The sequence below is a fragment of the Lissotriton helveticus genome, chromosome 2_2 (assembly GCF_964261635.1).
Source record: "Lissotriton helveticus chromosome 2_2, aLisHel1.1, whole genome shotgun sequence".
Lineage (NCBI taxonomy): Eukaryota > Metazoa > Chordata > Amphibia > Caudata > Salamandridae > Lissotriton > Lissotriton helveticus.
In genome coordinates this window covers 329,889,188-329,911,161 of record NC_136060.1, presented here as the reverse complement: position 1 = coordinate 329,911,161, position 21,974 = coordinate 329,889,188, and positions in this window count along the sequence as shown.

The following is a 21,974-nucleotide window of genomic DNA, read 5'->3' as shown; positions in this document are numbered from 1 at the left end:
TCCGCGCTTCCATAAATCCACCATGGGGGGAAGATCCTTCTCCTACTTAGCAGCCAAAACCTGGAATTCCCTCCCCACCCACATCCGCCTTACACAGAACCATCTCTCCTTCAGAAAGCAACTAAAAACTTGGATATTCGATAAGTAAAGCACCCCCCTCCCTCTGGGTGAGTAGTGCGCTATACAAATTTCTGAACTTGAACTTGAACTTGAACTCACATACCCGCTCACAGACCCACACAGGCACTCACACACACACTGACAGACCCACACAGGACCTCACACACCCACTTATAGACCCACACAAGCATTCACACACCCACTCACAGACCCACTAAGACACTCACACAGCCACTCACAGATCACACAGACACTGACACACCCACTCATAAACTGTTTGTATGGGTGTATGAGGGGGTGTGTGTGAGTGGTTCTGTGGATGATGGCAACAAGCTGTGTCTCAGAAGTCACTGGGTGCCGGACCGTTGCAGCCCGCTTTCTCTGCCGAGAACACGCCAGCCCGTGTGGCGGCCGCCGCCTCCCACGCGCTTAATTTAAATAAACAACTGCGTCAAACAAGACTTTAGATCTATACACCGAACAACTGATCACGGCCGGCACCGCGTCCTTGTTCAGCGGCAACCTCGCCCTCTGTCAAGGGAGTGACCCCTCCATCTCACAAATAAGTGACAACAACCCCCCAGTCCCTGTCCTGAGGAGAACCCGCTGAATGGTATTGGGTTCGAAACGCGTCGACGTTCTTACCTCCAAGATACCAAATTGCTAGGGCACGCTAGGATTCAACTAAAACACATTTTGGAATTGTCCAACTGTTCCCATGTTGTTCCTAGCCTAAGCACCTGATGTGGTATCTACTGTGTATCTTGTGATGGTTGTAACAAGGAGGTTTTTTTCAAACTTAACAGTCCCCTTGTTTATTCTATATCCAGGATTGGAGCCTCTGTAAAGTGATTAATTTGAGGCCTTTCCATAGTTGTCCATGTTATGTATGTATGACAATTTCATTGTTTTCACATTATTTTGATAATTGTTTCTTAGTTCACTGAATTTGGTTTTTGTATTGTGTTATGAATGTTGTGTTGTATCTTTTGATGCCAAAGAAATTCTTGCACAAAATATTTTATATAAAAAATAATAAGTCAATCAACACAAATGGTTGTCCAACCTGGTGATTTATTACACTAGGTTTGTGTACTGTGACGTTAATTCAATACTGCCCGGCCATTGCTTTGTTTTTCCATGTAGTAGTGGTCCAAGCCGGTCAGTGACAGGACCCAAGCCTTCCACAGTTTCCCCCTGCATTTACAATGCGGCGCATCATGGGGCAAAAACAGCACAGATGCGTGACGTATTTGTGCCGTAAAGTTGGCGCATTGCTGGAGTTGTATCGCAAGTGTGATGAAGCTCCAGTAAGGTTGAGGGGTGCCCCTGTCGCAGGGTTTCTGTTCTGACACAGAACTGTGGACAGAGGATTGGAACCTCGGCGAATTAGGGTGTCCCAAAACTCACCTTAGTAATCAAAACCCCTTAGCAAGCTAGGTACAGTGTCACATTGGATATAACAAACTCTCAATGTTTAGACAATCCAGAATATGAACTTATAGTACCTCAGGATACGTGGAACTCATGAACAGTCGGTCGTTATATATTTCTTAGAAACGAGAACATGGAGTTAAGAAGAACACATGTGTATTTGAAATGTTTATTTACTAATGCCGTCTTCTCAGGCGTAGTATCTTAGATTATACAAGTACACATATTATCAGTAGCAAAATTACCAGCATAGTCAATAGTACATAAAAAGCGAATGGTGACAGTATGTTAACATGCTGTAAATGAATAAGAGTTAGCAACACTTATAAGCAGCCGCGGGCCGTGGAGGGAGTTACGGTGGGCAGGGAGGCGGGGAGGGGGAGGGGCAGGGTGGAGAGGGCTCCACCCTGCCCCTCCCCCTCCCCGCATCCCTGCCCCACCGTAACTCCCTCCAAGGCCCGCGGCTGCTTATATCTCACCCTCCCTAATACACATAATATATTATTTGCTAAGAAGGTCTCTTTGTGTTGGTTTAGGGCGTGCCGATACTTTAGTGTCTTAGATTTGAAGGAATCACATCAGCATAGAAAAGATAATCCATATGCCGTGCTTAATATCGCCAACGGCATTGTGCCATAATATTCTAGCATGCGATTGCGGAACAGTGTCAGCAGCTGCAGGGCGGGAGCTTGCACAGGAGGGACATCCATATTTAAAAATGTAAAAAAGCACAAGAGCGTCCGCTGGTAATGCAAGTAAAAATGGGAATCCACGAAGCAGAGTGGAAAAAATAGAATGTAAGAAAGCAGGGATGACTCCAAAGATTTTCTCAAATGAAGTCACGAGACCACTGGTAACAATTTTAAAAAAGTGCGCCAGGCCCTTTGTGGAGGACGCGTTAGAGATAGTCCGAACCATCTTGCTGAAATGGAAAGGCGAATCTGTATTTAAAAGGGTCTGCACCTCTGTACGGGTGTTCGCTGTCTGAAGCACGAAAGTTTCACGGGCCGAACTCAAGGCCACCTCTCTCTGAGACAAAATAGCTCTTATTCTTGCCATGCCGTTGAAATGTGCTGCCAAGGTTGGTATTTGTGGCCAGATTGAAAACTCCCTATGTTCATGTGTGGGAGGAAATAGAACATTTCTGCAGCAAATAACCCGTTCATTTACTGTTACGATAAAATGAATACTTTTAATTAACCCAGAACAATCTTCATTATTGAGCATCAAATAACTACCATTTTCCAAGAACTTGAACGTGGGGATGATAGCAGGAACTGGTGTGCCTTGCAACACGCAAGCCATATTTGGTCGGTGTTTGTTGCATGAACCGTGTAACTGTATGTGCCTACACATTAGTGAATGATCTGGCGTCTCAGTGCATTCCTCTCCATTCAGATAAAGTTCTTGATCATCTTTGAAAATCTGTATGTGTATGGAAGCGACCAGACTTCATGAAGAAAACCACTACCTAAAGGTTAATAACGACCTATTGGTATATATTTCATACAATTTGAAAACTTATATAAAGCAAAAGGCAGCGTTATTAAACCGTGGATAAGGCACGTTGCCAAAGCAGTCAACCTTTTGGATTTATACTGGAAATGTTAAAGGAAGAATTACGGAGTAGGGCCTGTAAATCTTTAATAGACAACGAGTAAAATTACTCCAACCATCATATTCCTCTAACTCCGGGATAGTAGGGGTGTTTATTTTTTTAGAAGTAGCCAATCCAAAGCATTTGGTCTGGGAAATTGTTTCATTCACAAACCACATATGTTTTGGGATGAGACATGCACGGTGGAAAGCCTCAGTGCCTTGTACCTGCCAGGTTCGTGAACCCCAAACTGATGTAGATCCTGGATATTTTTACTCTGTATTACGTTAGCATGGTCTCATTACTGGTTTAAACGCCATTTTTCCTTTTTTGTAACTTCTGCACACGACACTTAGTTGTTGCTTTAGCTTTCAGCCTAACTGCGTCAAGATCTATGCCTGCTTCAAGCAGGCGCAGGGTTTTGATGTAGCTTTGTCCTATCTGATTGTAAATGCGGCACACCGTGGGTGGCAGAGCAGCGGTGCACGTTAACTGGTGCATCCCTGGGGATGTGCGAGTTAATATAAATCTGCCCCTTTACATTTAATTATGTGCAGGGGACACAGAGTAGGTGAGGTTTATCCAAGGTTAAGAAGAGATGAGTCCTGTTCAGTGAAAAATTGGAGCTAGGCTTCAGTATATTATATACTTAAGTAGTGTGTTAAGTTTTTGATGACTGTTATTAATTTACTGTTGGGTAATAGTGGTTAATAACATTTTTTATTATATTTTACCACAGATTCAACTGCAGATTATTTCAAGATTTTAGGATGCCTAGCAAAGAAAGAGTAAGAAAGGCTGCAAAACGTCAAAGACAGCAGGACCATGGAATAATGCAGCAGTCCTCTAACAAAAAGATTTGTCAAGTCACCAAGAAAGCACCGGGTAAGAGTCGAAAAACAGTCATAAGAAATATGTGTAGTAAAAAAAATATTACTACAGAAAATGTTTCAGTCCAGAAAAGGAGAAAGAATTCAAATGGTAAGGAAAGGCCAATGAGAAATGTTACTGCTAGAGTAAGAGATAACTCTATGCATGAAAGTAGAAGGAAACAACAGTTTAGGGATATTCGTAAACGAATGTTCCGCAACAGGATAATTGGGAATTTGTTAAAAAATATTAAGAAAGGTCAGCAGAAAGTGGTTTTTTATAAGAGAAAAAAAATAGTTGAGAAAGTTATTGATCAGGCATTTGAAATTAAACGTAAGTTATTTATTTTGACAATCAATAGAATTAGGAAGCTAAACAAGGTAATTTATGATTTCAAAAGAAATAGTAGATGGAAGAGAATAGTTAATCGTAGTAATTTTTGTGAAGTTTTTTCTGGAGAATGGATGCATAGTTCAAGCTCTGAGGCATTTTTTAATGAGGAGAGTTATTTCCAGGATAATGATTTGGTGCATGCAGTTGACACCAGTGGTCGAGCTTATGAAGTGAAAGATGGTTGTCCAGTTGAAAAAGAAAAACTTGTGAGAACAGAGATAGAAGAGGTGTTAGGTAATGAGGTTTTAGGGAGACGTCCTAAGGGTCCTGTGTACACCTGGAAGTGTAGTAGTATTTGCAGTGTACGACAGGATTCCATCAATTTGCTTTGTGATTTTATACGGTCATTTAGTAAGAAAAGTTTGAAGCAGAAAATGAAGTTGTTGCAAGAATTAGATCCTTGCAGAGTGAGAGAAGTGATAGGTTTGCATGGTCATTCACTGGCTTGTCTTTCCAGGAGAGTATGCCAGAGTGTTTTTCATCATTTCAGGATGCTAGCAGTGCATCATAATAAAGTGAGGAAATTAGTTAGAATGTTGTATTATGCTAAGAGTCCAGCAATTATGCTTAAACAATTATGCGCTGCTCTTTTGCATGGTTCTGAAATAGATGTGAAGAATATATGTGAAGAAATTGAGTTTTGTTACTTTGGAAGTAAAGAGGAGAATGTTGAAATTGACCAAGAAGAAGAGAGTAATGTGGAAGATAGTGTACAGGTTTCCAGTACAGATAATTTCCAGAGGGAAATTGCGACGTTTGAGGTGAAATCAAGTGAGAGGCCAAATTTCACTTGTGTGTGTTGTCGACGCACTTATTATAAGAATCAGACTAAGTTAGTGGATTTATATGGAAAAAGTGAAAGGGAAAATAATAGTGAATGGAAGGATTTTACAACATACTTGATGGTAGAAAATTGTTTTGATTTGGGATTGGATCAACGTGTGTGTACTTATTGTTGTAACAAATTAAATCAAAACCAGATGCCTGCTAGAGCAGTTCATAATAATCTGGAATTGGTTGAGATTCCTTCTGAATTGAAGGATTTAAATACTTATGAATCTATTTTGATTCAAAGTATCCATCCCTTTCAGGCTATTGTAAGAATGGAGCCAAAGACAGGGAAATTGCCTCCATCAGATTTACAGAGAGGATTAAAGGGAAGAGTTGTTTATTTGCCTCTAGATTTGAAGAAAAACATTAACACAATTGGAGTAGAAAAAGTGGAAGAGGAACCTCTTGTTATCTTAGTTAATGGGGTTCCGACAAAGAATAAGAAAATATGGCAAGATTTAGTAGATGTTAGGAAAGTCAAAAGGGCAACATTGTATTTGAAAAAATATAATAAATACTATAAAAATGTATATGTTGCAGAAGAGGAAGTAAGTGAGGAAGAGGATAGCGATTTGTGTGCTGGTCAAATTGAGAAAGTAGAACCCTGTACTAGTGAAGAAATATATGAACATTATAGTGTTCATCCTTTGCATTCCAAGGAAGTCATGGGGAATGCTATTGAGTTGTTTCAAATGAAACAAGCGAAAGGGAGTCCCATTAGTGTTTGGGAGGAAAGTTTGGAAGCTCGGTGTTTCCCACAGCTTTTTCCAACAGGTCAGGGAGGAAGATATGATGAGCGACCTCATCAAATTCCTGCTTCTGAATACCGGACTTTGCGATTGTATGCAGGAGATCCTAGGTTTCGACAATGCATTTCTTATTTGTTTCATCTCCTGTTTGAAAGCGATCTGTCTGGACTGTCATATGCAGTGAACCACATCTTGAAAAGTGGTATACACATGCAAAACATCTCGGCAAGTGACTTTATGGATAAAGTCAATGTCCAAGACAGTATTTTGGATTCTCACCTGATTAATCTCATGGCGTGTCAGCGTGGTACTAATGAGTACTGGTACCGTCGTCATGGTGATTTAAAATGTATGCTGAGGAACTTAGGAACTCCCACATGGTTCCTCACTTTGAGCTGTGCTGAGTATGGCTGGGAAGACTTACTTGAATTTCTACGAGAGGCAAATGCTAACGTAGAAAACATCGAATTCAAGACACCCGGAGAACTGTGCTCTTTGGATCCAGTCAATGTATGTAGGTACTTCAATCATAGATTTGAAGGTATGATGTCTTTCATCATGAATAAGAAGAATCCACCTCTTGGAGAGGTGTTGGATTTCTTCTGGAGGAAGGAGTACCAAGCAAGAGGTGCTCCTCATATACATATGTTGCTGTGGATCAAGGATGCACCTAAATTTGGAACGGATGCAGACGACTCAGTGATGAGTTTCATAGAACAGTATTCTACGTGTGCTGTTCCAAACGCAAAGGAGAAAAAAAGCCTAAGAGAAAAAGTTCTACGTTTCCAAAGCCATCGATGTGGAAAGTACTGTCGTCGTAAATTCCGGAACAAAGACAAGTTCTACACCAAATGTCGTTTCGGCTTTCCACGATCGGTGATTTCTAAAGGAAGAGTGAACAGTTTGATGTCTACGCTGCGACATAATGTGATGAAGAAATCACCTAAAAACACATACAATTTGAAGAGGAACGAAGAGTCTAAGTACATCAACGACTACAACCCGGTGATTTTGTCCATGTGGAATGCTAACATGGATATACAGTTTGTGGCTGATAACTGTATGGCTGTGGCTCGGTATGTGACATCTTACATCACCAAAAAAGAGAAGACAGAATTGAAGGATATGTGGGAGGACATTTCCCATGAAAAGAGCCTCAGCAAGAAGTTGTACAGTTTCAGTCTGAAGATGTTGTCGCATCGAGAAATCGGAGCTTACGAATGTTCTGACCGGTTGTCTTCAGCAAGTCTCTATGCCAAGTCCAGGAGTATCGTTTGGGCGAGTGTTGGTCTTGCTGCAACGCGTAATCGAGTTCTGAAACCTGTGCGGGAAATTGAGTATTTGGCGGAAAAGGAGCCAAACAGTACCGACATTTTGAAGAGCAACATGTTGGATACATATTATCCAAATCGAAGCAGTCACCTCGAGAATGTTTGTCTGTATGAGGTTCTGCAAAATTACATATTCAAGAGGAACATCAAAGAAGATACTGAGAAAGGAGTGTATGCTGTAATAGGAAGTGAGGGATGTCTGGTCAAGCAAAGAAAATGCCACTTGATAAACCATCGAAAATTGAGTGGCGAATCTCCTGAAAAAAAGGAGTTTTTCTATTTAGCACTTTTGCAACTTTTTAAGCCTTGGCGTGCAGAAGAGGAACTGCTTGGAGATTTCCTTTGTTACGAAGACTCATTCAATGCTGCCAAGGAGACCATAGAATGTCCTGCTTTTCCCAAATATGTAGAAATGTTGAATGTGGAAATTGAGCAGGAAGCAACGATTGCAGCCGAGATTGCCAGAGACAGTTCTCAGGACAGTCAGAGTTCTGCTTCATTGAGTCAGGATCCACTAGGAGGACCTCTTATCGAAAATGAAGCTGCCACTGCTATGAATGAAGTGGAAAGAGCCATGGCACATGCTCAGGAGGATGTGGTTAACTTAGAAGAGTTGGAAAGACAACTCAACGTTGAGCAGAGGAAAATATATGACGAACTTACCATGCAAATTGATCATGGATTAAGTCATGACAAGAAAGAGTGCTCATGTACGTCGTTGAAGCCTGTCCGACTGTACGTGAGTGGAGAAGCGGGAACTGGAAAAAGTTTCCTTATTAAAGCAATTTCATGTTATTTGCAGGAAAGGACAGAGTCATCGCTGTCTTGTGTTGTCACCGCTCCAACTGGACTGGCAGCACATAACATTAAAGGGATTACTTTACATCGTTTACTGATGCTGCCAGTGGAGCATGACAACAAATTAGAATATCACAAGCTATCTGGAGATGCTTGTTTTGAAGTTTCAAGAGTCTTGAGGAAAATGAAACTTCTTATCATTGACGAAGTAAGCATGGTTTCCAATGTCATGCTTGCCTTTGTGCATTTGAGAATGCAAGAAGTTCTCAAAACAGAGTATGATGTGTTATTTGGTGGCAAACACATCATTGTTTTCGGAGATCTTCTGCAGCTGACACCAGTGAAAGGGCAACCTGTGTTCAAAATGCTCACGCATGAAGATACCAGGAAGTGCTTAGGGAGTATTGGCAACGTCAATATATGGTTAAACTTCAATTATGCTGAACTGCATGAAAATATGCGTCAGGCAAAGGATGAAGTTTACAAGACTATTCTACAAGATGTTAGAATTGGAAAAGTGACCGAGCATGGGAAAGAAGCTTTACATGCACGATTACTGACAAATTTATATCCAGACGAAGATGTTGTGCCTGAGAATATTTTTCAGAAAGTTACTGAGAAAAAATCTGGAATATGTTTGATGCCAACTCTTGCAGAATGTGCCAAATTCAACAACAAAATGTTGCATTTAGAAAAGCAAGAGATTGTGAAATTGGAAGCTATTGACAGAGTAGAGCATATGGGATCAACAATTATTTTGTCTGAGAATCTGAAAACAAAATTGGATTCATTAGAGAAGAGTATATCTAAAACTGCGGGTTTTGAAAAGACTCTGAATGTGTGCTTGAACTGCCGTATAATTTTAAGAAGGAATTTACATGTTGAAAGAGGTCTGGTAAATGGATCAATGGGTAATGTTGTTGATTTTGTGAAATACAGAAATAGAGATGGAATTGAATTTTTAAAAATTAAATTTGATGGCATTGAGGAAGTACAGCTAATTGCTCGTTGTTCTGCTAGATTTTTGCTTGTAAAAGACTTATATGTTCGTCGTAAGCAGTTTCCTGTTTGCTTGGCATATGCGGTGACAATCCATAAATCGCAAGGTTTAAGTGTAGACTGTGCATTGGTGAATATTGGCAGTTTTGTGTTCAAGGAGGGTATGGCATATGTGGCATTGTCACGAGTTAGGACATTATCGGGATTGTACTTGATTGAGTGTGATGTCACAAACATTTGTGCGGATCTAGATTGTGTTAAGGAATACAATAGGTTGAGAAGAGAGTATGCGCCACATTTGCCTCAGTATCCTTTGTTTGAGAAACGTGTGGTAGGCCGGAAACGAAGAAATGTGACCAATACTGGGGAGGTTGTAGCAAAAAGACGAAAAGTCGATGAACCTGAAATTATAAGCAGAAACAAAAAGGATTCTGTTGAAGATGTTGTTGGTTTTCAATTTGAAAACAGTTCTGGTGTCAACTGCTATGCTAATGTAGTGGTTAATGTTTTGTTTTCTCTAGAAAATGTAAAAGAAGAGATTGTGGTCAATTCTGATCAAAGATTTTGCAGTTTGTTAAATTCTGTGTTAGAGAAATGTAGCACTGATAGAACAAACATAGAAAGTGTGTCTGAAATTCGAAATCTGTTAGACAGATGTTCAGGCCAAACACAATTCTCTCAAAATAGTCAGCAAGATTGTCAGGAGTTTTTAATGTATATGCTTGATGTATTGTATGCTGAAGGTGTAGATGTAGATCATCTGTTTGGGCTTTCTTATCAATGGCAGCATGACTGCGAGAACTGTAGGGTATCAAGTAGTACTAGTGTAGACTCAGAAAGATTTATATATTTAACTTTGCCAGACAGTAAATCAGTCTCTTTTAATAAGCTAGTAAAAGCAGCTGATCACAATATGGAGTGTAGGCAATGTAAATCTGAAATGATGTCCACATTATTTATACGAACATATGGCCAGTATGTCATTTTAATGTTCCAACGATGTAGGCCTGATGGAACAAAATTGACAACTTTAATTAAAAATGTTGTGGCTTCACAGTTGTCAATATCAGGAAGGACTTTTGTAACTGTAGCAATTATATATCATGATGGTTCTTCAATAACATCAGGACATTATACAGCTTATTTAAAGTGTAGAAATGGCTGGTCATTCTGCAATGATTCTGTTTTAATTTTTCAAAAAAAATTGCCACATGACCTTAAAAACTGTTACCTGGTGTTTTTAAAACCAAAATTTTAGGGAAAGAATCTCGGGATGTGCTCTGAGGAATTTCAAGAAGTTCTCATGGCTCCTACACTATTTGGCCTTGAAGATAAGTGTAGTACAGAGACATAACTTTTTACCATAACACTGGACGTTATTGAGAAATACGTGCACTTTGAATGAGTACAGAAAAACTATTTCTTTTTATAAGCTAATTGAAGCAGCGAATCAAAACATGGAGTAGAGGGAATGTAAGTCTGCAATGCTGTCTACTGTTTTACATTGCTTTGTGATTAAAAGTGATGTAGAGAATTAAATAATTGTACTAGTCATAAAGGTAGTGTAAGTCTGCTTCATAGTAAGCAGTATCAGTGTGATAGGAAATGTAGAACATGATTGAGCAAGAAGGGGAAGATATTACTACTCCAGGATTGTGTAAATGATCTTCAACATTTTAATTCTGAAAGTTGCGGAAATGCGAAAAGACGGGATTGGCTAACAAGAATTCCAAGAGTTATACATGGCTCTGACAAGATTTGGCCTTGTGGAATCTTGTGGTAGAGAGCAAGAAGTCATTTATTGTATGTAACATGTTTTTGAAAACGATGGAGGTTTTCTTTCAGAAAGTGGCGGGTTGAAAGTAATAACAGCACAACAGAGTGTAAGCTGTTCATAGGACATCCTTGGCCGTCATGGAAAGTAAGTTAACTTTAAGGAGTTCTGAATTCTGATTTGTAATGTTGTATGGGTTTTTTAAACACAATCATTTTGATTGTGTTTTGTTTTCCCCGCTGTTATATGATGAATACCTTCAAGTCACTGTTTTAGTGAAATTTGATACATTCTGAGAACAGCAAAAATAAACCATTTAACATGTATAATTAATTCTGTTCTGTTTGCATTTATGATGTACATGTAGAACTGTGTAGGAGGCATGGAGAAGGTGAGGCTTCTGTAAGTGTCAAAGTTGTTGCATACAGTGCTCATATTCTACGTAGTCTTTTATAGTTCATTACTTTCACTGTTTCTGACTGATCAAAAATTTTTTTTTTAAAAAGAACAGTAAGTATAAGGGAAGGAAACAGACAGTTATGTTAAAAGAAACACAGCTATAGGGAATAAACTAGGGATACTGTTACCCGCAATCCTCTGCTGATGATGTCACTGAGCATGTCATGAATGATGTAATATGTGACATCATCAGCAGTGGATTACGGGTAATAGTATCTCTAGTTTACTCCCCTATAGCTGTCTTTCTTTTAACATAACTGTCTGTTTCCTTCCCTTATACTTACTGTTCTTTTTAAAAAAAAAAAAAATTTGGTTCGCTTCCGGTTCGCGTACCGCGGAGCGAACTGGGAAGCGGACTAAGAGAAATAGAGGTTGGCACAGTTGCAAATATTGTACCAATTTTTTAATAACGGGGAGGTAGTTCTGAAAAGAACTTTTTTTTAAATTGTTTTTGTTGTTTTATATTTTTTTTATTATTTTTCTGAATTTTTTTTACTTTTTTTGAATTTTTCTGAACAGTTTTATATTTTTTTTGTTTTTTTTTCGGAGGGGGCAACGAAAACGATTCATTGTAAAGGGCTCAACAGGAGCAAGAAAACAAAAAAAAAGAATTTATTGTTTGAGGAGTATAGGACAAACAAGAGCATGATTGTCAATAGCTCTGTTGATCAGAGTGATGCTACTTTCTCCGTAGCAAATGAATCCACTGCAATGTACGCAGACTTGTTTTACTTCACGAAATCTCGTTTGTATATTTGGCACCATCTCCCTGCCCTCTGGTCCCGTTACTTCCGGTACAACAGATCTTCTGGCCATAATAGGGAGATTATCTAGGTCGTCCTGTTCCTCTTCTTCCTCTTCTTGCTGAATTATAACTTTAGCAGGTGGTCCACTCTTCCTTGGATGTGGTGGAGGTGGTGGGGAAGCACCAGCTGAAGCTAGTAAAGAAGCCATTGCTCACTGGTAACAAAGGGTCTTTCTCTCACAATGATGAAAGTCAGAGTGAGGAAAGAAGGAGGGATTTTCACCATTTGGGAAAAAAAATAGTTCTCAACCAATGAAAAGTGTTCATTTTAGATCATATGACCTAGTCTTACATCATTAGGAAACCGAAAGTGAAATGAACCAATGAAAAGTGTTATTACCAAGTCACATGACCTGCTGTGTTTACGTTACGCGCTTTGCAGGGCCTCCCGGTTTGCTTCCAGAAACCTGTGCTTTGCGACTCGGTAAGCGTACGAGTTCGCTAACGTAGCACGTCATATGACGTATCACGCGACAACGCGAAACGTCATGCGGACGGGACGCGTCACGATGTTGTTTTCTAACGCGGCAGTTTTTGGTAAAGAAACGTTTACCGGCTCGCGGTCTATTTCGCGGCATCAAGGTCAGCTAACGGGAAGCTTCCCGATTCGCGAAGCGGGAACGAAGAAAAAAAAATATTAAAAAAAAAAGTTATTAATAAACATATAAAATATATTTTTGGATTTAAAGAAGAATACATTTTACAGCTACAGATATTAGCTGTTAAAAAACCAATGAAATTCACTGAAAAAACCATAGGTTATAGACCATATATAGTTAGGAATTAGCATTTACAAAACCTTGAAAATTCACTGAAAAAACCATAGGTTATAGACCATATATAGTTAGGAATTAGCATTTAAAAAACCTTATTTTACTCACACAAAACCATTGAAATTCCATATATAGTTAGTTGCACTAACTATATATCGCGCACCCGCAATCCACTGCTGATGATGTCACATATTACATCATTCATGACATGGTCAGTGACATCACTGATGACATCACTGATGACATCTCAAATGACATCACTGATGACATCTTACTTGACATCAATGATCACATCACTGATGATATCATTCATGTGATAATACAATGCATCTCCTCACACTCTAATATAACCTCCGTTACACCCAGTATTAAATAGAGAGTATCATTTTTGAAACCATTGACACACCAATACTAGTTACTACATACGCACTCACTGATTCCTATGTCTACACACACATTCACTCATACAATCATTCATACATACAATCACTCATCTTTACAACACTATCATATGCACTCATACACCTATACAGACACTCACACTCTGCCACTCATCCATGGAGTTACTCACACACCTAGTCAGTCCTGAAAAGAATCAATCACACTTCCATTTTCTCATCTATACAGTTAAACACAGAACACCTTACATTTTTGAAACATATACTAACACATAGTTACTCTCTTATAGAATCACTGATACAAGTACACATTGATCTGCACAGAGTCACACACCTCCCAGCCAGCCATACACACACTCAGTCTCCCATACAAATACTTGTGCAACCAATCAATAACCCATATAGCTACTTATATAGCTACTGATCAACACATGCAGCAGCTTGCACAACAACAGACATACTGATGCACACTTTTAGACAGTTTAGTCACTAACCCGTGCATTCAGTAAGACGCATTTAATCACTCACTCATACAGTCAATCACGCACCTACTAAAACCTTCATTCAGACACTTATACATCCACTCATTCTTCAATATGTAAAACATATTTAAACTTTACAGAAACACATAATCACTGGATGTTGTCATCAGTGATGTCATCAGTGATGTCACTGACCATGTCATGAATGATGTAATATGTGACATCATCAGCAGTGGATTGCGGGTGCGCGATATATAGTTAGTGCAACTAACTATATATGGAATTTCAATGGTTTTGTGTGAGTAAAATAAGGTTTTTTAAATGCTAATTCCTAACTATATATGGTCTATAACCTATGGTTTTTTCAGTGAATCTATATATATATTCACTGAAAAAACCATAGGTTATAGACCATATATAGTTAGGAATTAGCATTTACAAAACCTTGAAAATTCACTGAAAAAACCATGGGTTATAGACCATATATAGTTAGGAATTAGCATTTACAAAACCTTATTTTACTCACACAAAACCATTGAAATTCCATATATAGTTAGTTGTACTAACTATATATATCGCGCACCCGCAATCCACTGCTGATCATGTCACATATTACATCATTCATGACATGGTCAGTGACATCACTGATGACATCACTGATGACATCTCAAATGACATCACTGATGACATCACTGATGACATCTCAAATGACATCACTGATGACATCTCAAATGACATCACTGATGACATCACTGATGACATCTCATTTGACATTACTGATCACATCACTGATGACATCATTCATGTGATAATACGATGAACCTCTTCAGACTCTAATATAACCTTAGATACACTCAGTGTAAACAGACACTCACAGACTGTCACTCATCCATGGAGTTACTCACACACCTAGTCAGTCATGCAAAGAATCAATCACACCTCCATTTCCTCAACTATACAGTTATATACACCTTACTTATTCAAACATATACTAACACATATTTACTCTCTTTTACAATCCCTGATACAAGTTCACAATGATCCATACAGCCACTCACACATTCACTGGCTCTTATGAACAGTTATTTATATATGCCAACTCTCACATGTACTGTGTTTTACATATGTACTTACTTTGACATGTAGCACTGAGATATCCATTCACTCACCAATGCACTCATGCACAGTCAACCGCCCATACAGCTGTTTCCACATGCACTTTTGAACCCATACATCTAGTGAATCAACTGCTCACACATCTATGCACAGAGTCATACACCTCCCAGCCACCCACACACACACTCAGTCTCCCATACAAATACTTGGGCAACCAATCAATAACCCATATAGTTACTCATATAGCTACTGATCAACACATGCAGCAGTTTACAGAACAACAGACATAATGATGCACAAATTAAGACAGTTTAGTCACTAACCCATGCACTCAGTGACACACATTTAATCACTCACTCATACAGTCAGTCATGCACCTACTAAATCCTTCATCAAGACACTTATACATCCACTCATTCTTCAATATGTAAGACATATTTAAACTTTACAGAAACACACAGTCACTGGATGTTGTCATCAGTGATGTCATCAGTGATGTCATTTGAGATGTCATCAGTGATGTCATCAGTGATGTCACTGACCATGTCATGAATGATGTAATATGTGACATGATCAGCAGTGGATTGCGGGTGCGTGATATATAGTTAGTACAACAATTTCAATGGTTTTGTGTGAGTAAAATAAGGTTTTTTAAATGCTAATTCCTAACTATATATGGTCTATAACCCATGGTTTTTTCAGTGAATTTTCAAGGTTTTGTAAATGCTAATTCCTAACTATATATGGTCTATAACCTATGGTTTTTTCAGTGAATATATATATATATATATATATACATATATATATATATATATATACCAAAGGTAACAGGGACGTTATAGTTAGGAAATAGAATTTAAAAAAAACTTAGAAACTCACAAACAAAACAAAGTTTATAGGAATGTCATAGTTTAGTTCAGATTTTACATACACAAAACCATAGAACGGCAGCAGTTATAGTTACACGAGCTAACTATAACTTATGCCCCCCTCAATGCACTGCATATGATCTCACCTATTACATCATTCATAACGTGGTCAGTGACTTCACTGACCACAGGTTTTTTCAGTGAATTTCATTGGTTTTTTAAAAGCTAATATCTATAGCTGTAAAATGGATTCTTCTTTAAATCAAAAAATATATTTTATATGTTTATTAATAATTTTTTTATTATTATTATGTTTTGGTTCGCTCCCGGTTCGCGAACCGGGTAGCTTCCCGTTAACTCAATTTGGTGCCGCGACTCGGTACGCGAACCGGTAAACGTTCCGTTTGCGCATCTGCCGCATTAGAAATCAACATCGTGACGCGTCGCGGAAGCGCGACGTATCGCGTTGTCGCGTAATGCGTCTTATGATGCGCCGCGTTAGCGCACCCGGAAGTGCTCCGGTACGCGAAGCGCAGCTCCCCGGAAGCGATCCGGGGCGCGTCGCGTAAGCGCGACGTATCGCTTTGCCGCGTAATGCGTCTTATGACGCGCCGCGTTAGCGCACCCGGAAGTGCTCCGGAGCGCGAACCGAGGCGCGAAGCGCAGCTCCCCGGAAGCGATCCGGGGCGCGGCCCGCAGCGCGTAACATAAGCGTAACAGGTCATGTGACTTGTTAATAAAACTTTTCATTGGTTCATTTCACTTTTGGTTTCCTAATGATGTAAGGCTAGGTCATGTGACCTAAAAATAACACTTTTCATTGGTTTAGAACTATTTTTTTTCCCAAAATGATGAAAGCCCCCACCTTTTTTCTCACTCTGACTTTCAACTTTGTGAAAGGAAGACCTATTTTGCTGAGTAGAAAATGGCTTCAGTAGTAGCTGCAGCTGGTGCACCCCCACCACCACCACCACCACCAAGTAAGAGAGGACCACCTCCACAGTTCCTTCCCAACACAGAGGAGGAAGAGGACCAAGAAGAGGAAGAGGAAGTACAGCCAAGACAGTTTTTACGTGAGGAGCCCCGGATATCTCACCGCAAAAATAGTTTTATTTGGCAGTTTTTTTCTTTTCTTCAAGGACAAAAAAAAGTGAATGCTCGCTATGTGACATGCCTCATATGCAAAGAAGATTTATCTAGAGGCACAGATAAGAAGTCTAGTTACGGCAACTATACTATGCATTGTCATATGCAGAGGTGGCATCCACTAAATTACAGCAGGGCAGAGATGCGTGACCTCCAAGACAACCCACCAACTCCTGTGGTCAGGACATCGGCACAGGTAACTCTGCGGGGCCAGAGGCACGGGAAACAGTGTCAAACATTCAAGAAAATGTTGTGCACATGAAGATAGTGTGTATTTATTGTGGTAACCTACTCTCATGTGCCAATATGAGTATTAATTTGATAAACAGAGCATATGAAAACCACAAGTGCTCAAAACGCCCCAAAAAAAAAAAAAAAAAAATTCTCCTGTTGAGCCCTTTCTGATGCCTGTTTTTCGTTGTTTCCCCCCAAAAAACCAGAAAAAACATAAAATTGTTCAAAAAACACAAAAAAAAAAAAATGTTCAGAAAAATAAAAAAAAATATAAAACAACAAAAACATTAAAAAAAAAGTTCTTTTCAGAACTACTTCCCCTTTATAAAAAAAATTGCTAGAATGTTTAGCACTCTGGCAACCTTTATTTCTTTTGGTTCGCTTCCCGGTTCGCTCCCCGGTACGCGAACCGGGAGCGAACCAAAAAAATGTATTTAAAAAAAAGAAGAGTAAGTATAAGGGAAGTAAACAGAGAGTAATGTTAAAAGAAAGACAGCTATAGGGACTAAACCAGAAATACTGTTTAATAGATCTATTTACCGAAGAAAAGATGGAAGAGGGTATAATTGTGAAAAACAAAATAGATAAGGAAGTGAAAGAAAAAAGGAGAGTAGAAGAATAACAAAGAAGAGTTTCTTAGAGAATATGAGTGAATGTTCAAAATAAGATTAAAACATGTGGAATAACAGAGAGAAAAAACAGAAAGCAGAAAAGAAGAAGTAACAGAAAAGGAATAATTGAAACAGCAAAGAAATGTAAATAACATAGGGGCATATTATCAACATAGGCAATAAAAGTTTTGCAGCTTTTATCGGCAGAAATGTGTCGCTAAAGCCGCTTTTGCGGCAGAAAACTGCCGCTAAAACCGCTTTTGCAGCAGTTTTCTGCCGATAAAAACAGCAATAATTTTATTGGCTGTGTTCATAATATGCCCCTTAGTGTGCTTCAACTACACAGAGAAAGCATAATGAACAAGTAGTGAAAGAGTGATCAGTCAGAGACAGTGAGAGTAATAGAGACGGAGTGAGTGAACAAGAGTGAGGAACTATGAGAAGAGAGGGACTGAGAAAAGGAGTGGAAGGAGTAGAGTAAGTAAGTAATAGAGAAAGGAATGAGGGAAGTAGCAAAGGCAGGAAAGTGAGGGTTAACCCCTTCCACGCTCATGACGAGCTGGGCTCGTCATGAAGTAGCCTGCTGCTACACTGATGACGAGCCCAGCTCGTCATGTTGTGTGGGATTGACGATTTCTCAGCACAGCAGGGGAATATGCTGAGCATCCATGGGGTTAAAGAAATGAAGCAGTGGAACTAATAGTAGTTAAATGTGATAGAAATGTAATGAAAAGAGTACAAAACATTTACCTTATAATTGTCGTTAACTTAGTCACTTGTTATTTTTATACTTTCAATCTGTGAAAGAGAGAACAAACATTTGAAAAATATTAAAACATGTATTTAAAAATTAGAAAAGACATGGGAAAAGATTGAAGGACAAACAGTTTTTCAACAACTTTGACACTTACAGAAGCCTCTGCTTCTCCAGGCCCCCTACACAGTCCTAAAGATATACATTTTAAACTAACAGTATCTTGATGCAGATGAAGTGAGGCCTATCTTGGAACATGGTGCATCTTTTGCACTGCTGTTGTCTCACAAAAGTGACGCAATGGCAGCGCAAAAGAGGTGCACAATCATCATAAAACTGTTCCTAACATTTTAAATGATTGTTTCAGGATGGCAATAAGGTGTGTCCTATCCAGACGTTGGTTTCAGGTGAGGCCTACTCAGGGTTGCAGATGAAATTTAGGCTTGTTGAAGAGTACAGAGGAGATAATACATGTGCAGGCCTACCAATAAAGTTCAGACCTCCTCTGTTTCCCTGGACAGGCCTAAACTTCATCTGCACAATGTGATTCGTAATGTTAGGAAACACAGGCAATGTATTTGAAAAACGTGCAATTTCTTTTGCTCATTTCACAATCACATCACTTGTGTTTCCTTTGGTTAGGTATCTCATTGTGCAGATGTAGTCCAGCATATGAAAGAGTACGCACTGCATGCAACAACTTTGACACTTACTGAAGCCTCAGCTTCTCCATGCCCCCTACACAGTCCTAATTATATACATTTTAAACTGACGGTATCTTGCTGGAAATGAACTGAGGCCTATCTTGCAACATGGTGCATCTTTTACACAAAAGTGACGGAACAGCGGCACAAAAGAGGCACACAGCCTTCATAAAACTGCCCTTAACATTTTAAATGATTGTTTCTAGATGCTGATAAGGTGTAACCTATCCACAGATTTGTTTCAGGTAAGTCCTACTCAGGGTTGCAGATGAAATTTAGGGTTGTTGAAGAATACAGAGGAGATAATACATGTGCAGGCCTACCAACGAAGTGAGTCATGTCCACTGCACTCTTGAACAAATGTCAGACCTCCTCTGTCTCCTGGAACAGGCCTAAACCTCATCTACACAATGTGATGTGTAATGTTAGGAAACACAGGTAATGTAATTGAAAAACGTGCAATATTTTTTGCTCATTCCACAATCACATCACCTGTGTTTCCTTTGCTTAGGTATCTCATTGTGGAAATGTAGTCTATCATATGAAAGACTACATAGAATGTGAGCACTGTATGCAACAACTTTGACACTTACAGAAGCCTCAGCTTCTCCATACCTCCTACACAGTTCTAAATGTACATCATAAATACAAAAAGTACAGAATTAATTATACATGTTAAATGGTTTATTTTTGCTGTTCTCAGAATGTATCAAATTTCACTAAAAACAGTGACTTGAAGGTATTCATCATATAACAGCGGGGAAAAAAAAACACAATCAAAATGATTGTGTTTAAAAAACCCATATAACATAACCAATCAGAAATCAGAACTCCTCAAAAGTAACTTACTTTCCATGACGTCGAAGGATGTCCTATGAACAGCTTACACTCTGTTGCGCTGTTTTTATTTTCAGCCCGCCACTTTCTGAAAGAAAACCTCCATCGTTTTGAAAAATATGTTACATACAATAAATGACTTCTCGCTCTCTACCACACGTTTTCACAAGGCCAAATCATGTAAGAGCCATTTATAACTCTTGGAATTCTTGTAAGCAAATCCCGTCATTTTCTATTTCCGCAACTTTCAGAAAGAAAACGTTCAAGATCACTTTCACAATCCTGGACTAGTAATATCTTACCCTTCTTGCTCACTCATGTTCTACATTTCCTATGACACTGATACTGCTTACTATGAAGCAGACTTACACTACCTCTATGACTACTACAATTATTTAATTCTCTACATCACTTTTAATCACAAAGCAATATAAAACAGTAGATACAATTATATCAACCCCTAGAATCATTATACGCCAGTTACCTACCCTAAATTCTCTTTTCTGAAAACAGAAAGTAAGAATATTTTTAAGTAAAAAGGCAACATTGTATCGTAGTCAAATGGGAATAATTTCCGAAACAGCAATTTTTTTTACATTTTCAATAAGCTGTGTAATAAGCGGATCTTGTCAAATGACCATCATGCCATATAATAGCTGCAGTTACAAATGTTCTTCCTAAAATCAACGACTGTGTAGCCACAACATTTGTAATTAAAGTTGAAGACTTACTTTCATCAGGTTTATATAGTTGGATTTTTAAAATGACATTATAATCAAAAGTTTGGACAAATAATCTAGACAGCATTGCAGACTTACATTACCTCTACTCCATGTTTTGATTGGCTGCTTGAATTAGCTTATAAAAAGAAACAGTTTTTCTGAACTCATTCAAAGTGCAGTTATTTTTCCATGACGTCAAGTGTTATGGTAAGAACACCGTTTGCTTTGGGAAATACTCTGTTGTCCTTCAACTAATCTGTGCCCACCACTTTCTGTAAGAAAATCTTCTTTTTTTCCAGGAACTATTTAAAACTCAAAAATAACTTTTGACTCTGTACTACACTTATCCTCAAGGCCAAATCCTGTAGAAGCCATTAGAACCTCTTGAAATTCCTCAGAGCAAATCCCGAGATTCCTTCTCTAAAATTTTGGTTTTAAAAACACCAGGTAAGAATTTTTAAGGTCAAAAGGCAATTTTTTTTTTAAAGTGAAAACAGAATCGTTGCAGAATGACCAGCCATTTCTAGACTTTAAATAAGCTGTGTAATGTCCTGATGTTATTGAAGGACCGTCATGATATATAATTGCTGCAGTTACAAAAGTCCTTCCTGATATTGACAACTGCGAAGCCACAAAATTTTTAATTAAAGTTGTCAATTTTGTTCCATCAGGCCTACATCGTTGGAACATTAAAATGACATACTGGCCATATGTTCGTATAAATAATGTTGACATCATTTCAGATTTACATTGGCTACACTCCATGTTGTGATCAGCTGCTTTTACTAGCTTATTAAAGGACACTGATTTACTGTCTGGCAAAGTTAAATATATAAATCTTTCCGAGTCTACACTAGTAGTACTTGATACCCTACAGTTCTCGCAGTCATGCTGCCATTGATAAGAAAGCCCAAACAGGTGATCTACATCTACACCTTCAGCATGCAATACATCAAGCATATACATTAAAAACTCCTGACAATCTTGCTGAATATTTTGAGAGAATTGTGTTTGACCTGAACATCTGTCTAACAGATTTCGAATTTCAGACACACTTTCTATTTTTGTTCTATCAGTGCTACATTTCTCTAACACAGAATTTAACAACTGCAAAATCTTTGATCCGAATTGACCACAATCTCTTCTTTTACATTTTCTAGAGAAAACA